At 54.2% G+C, this 1,844-nt stretch overlaps 1 long non-coding RNA gene across 1 annotated transcript; it reads right to left on the bottom strand.

The window, feature by feature from the left end:
- Nucleotides 1–765: 765 nt before the first annotated feature.
- Nucleotides 766–1,825, bottom strand: LOC108446986. The gene is made up of 2 exons (XR_001862336.1): nucleotides 1,329–1,825; nucleotides 766–1,186 (listed from the first exon to the last, which is right to left on the bottom strand). It is a non-coding gene; the product is annotated as an uncharacterized LOC108446986 (long non-coding RNA).
- Between the last annotated feature and the right edge of the window lie 19 nt (nucleotides 1,826–1,844).

A 1,844-nucleotide genomic window follows, 5' to 3' on the forward strand; every position in this document is an offset into this window, starting at 1 on the left:
CCGGCTGCTGCCACCACTCTGGGGCCATCCTGGGGGCCCTGTTGTCCCCTGGGTGATGTGGCAGGCCGAGCCGCCCTGCACCTCTCATTCCCAGCGCTGGTGGCAGCTTTTGGGACCACTTTGGGATGGTGTCGTGGACCAAAACGTCAAAGCACATCCCTGTCCCCGTCTCCTCGGGGCTCTGCACATCCCAGAGCGGGTCGGGGTCGGGAAAAACTGGAACTGAGCAGGGAGGGAGGAGCGGGAACCTCTGCGGGGTGACAGGAGCGGGACCTGGGGGCAGCGGGGATGTTCCCTTGCCGGGCTGCACTGTGGGGTGGGATATTCCCAGCGGGAAGTGCCGCCTTTGCTATTCCCACAGGAAAAGCGGGAATACGGGACCAAAGCGGCTGAGTGAGACATTCCTTGGTTCTGTTGGGGACAACTCCCATCCTCAGGGGGCTGATGGGGCTGGGATTGGGGAGAGCGGGATCAGGGAGAGTGGGAAGGGCAGAGACCCGCCGGGAAAAGGGAATTCCGGCTGCAGTGGGACGGGGGGAGAAGGACAGGGATTCAGGGTGACACCGGAGGGTGGCAGGAGCAGCCAGGATGGGCTGTCCGGGATGGGGATCCCGGCTGGTGCTAAAACAGGGAGCACAAGGGCAGGGAGGATCCACCTCTCCCTGCTAAATCCTCTTCTTAATCACGTTCTTGTCCGGGAATGGGGGGGGAGCATCAATGTGAATAAACCCTTTTTTAACGGACCAAATAACACAGGAAATTCCCTTTTGGGATACAGACCTTTTTTTAATCGTTCCCTTGAAACCGTTGTCCCTAAACTGTCCCCTCTCTTGCCCTGCCCCCTTTCTCCCCTGCCATGGGAAACAAACCTCTTTACTGCTTGATTTCTGCCTTTTCTCTCAACTTATGCACTTTTTTGCCTTTTTTTTTTCATCGCTGAAAAGCACCTAAACCTGTATTTAAAATAAATAAATAAATAAAGGGGGGGGGGGAGGGGGAAGAAAAAAAATGGAAGAAGAACAATTAAAAAGCTGAAGAATTGCTTCTCATCACGTGTAAAATAGACTTCGTCCATCCCAGCTTCCCCGGTTGCGTCTCAGTGCTGAGCTTAGAACGTGTTTTCCTCGGGATCCGTCGCTTGATTGGGGTTTTGTCCTTGTGTCCTTCCTGGGTTGAGCACCCACCACTATTAAAAATAATAATAATAATAATAATAATGTTATTTGGCCTTTTTATCCAAAAAAAATTTTTAAAACCAAAGGAATGGAAAAACCCGACCGATTCTCTTCCCGGTTTACTCGGATCGAAAATAAAAGTTTAATTTTTACCTGCTGATTGTGCTGGCTTTGATTGCGGCCGCTTTTCCGGCCGCTTTTCTGCTTCCTCGGGACCAGGGGAGGCTTCCAGAGCTGGGATTTTCATCTCGCCTGAGGCTGGGACACGCTGGCGTCCCTGGGGCTGTGCCTGGGATGCAGCTCCTCGGCTCACCCCCTGCTTTTGGAAAGCTCGGGGATGTGTTTTGGAGCCCGACTGCAGCCAAGGGGTTTCCATGGAGCCCTGGGAATTCAGCAGGTGGGATTTTCAGCAGGGTTTTAAACAGCGGGGGAACAAAAATGTGGCGGGTATGGAGGGAAGGATGTTGTTTATCAACAGCGCCGGTAAAAAAAAGCGAGGAAAACAAAGCGGCTCCGTGCGTGACAAAGGGCGGTGCTGGGGCAGCCCAGGAGCACCAAGGAAGGTGGTTCAGGGTCCTGGTGTAGCTTGGCCACGGCCAGCGCTCGTTTTCCCTCCTTTCTCCAAAGGATGGGCCCGTTCCCAGCTCCAAAGGGGGGGGGCACATCCCC

Source organism: Corvus brachyrhynchos, unplaced genomic scaffold, assembly GCF_000691975.1.
Source record: "Corvus brachyrhynchos isolate BGI_N302 unplaced genomic scaffold, ASM69197v1 scaffold30, whole genome shotgun sequence".
Taxonomy (NCBI): Eukaryota; Metazoa; Chordata; class Aves; order Passeriformes; family Corvidae; genus Corvus; species Corvus brachyrhynchos.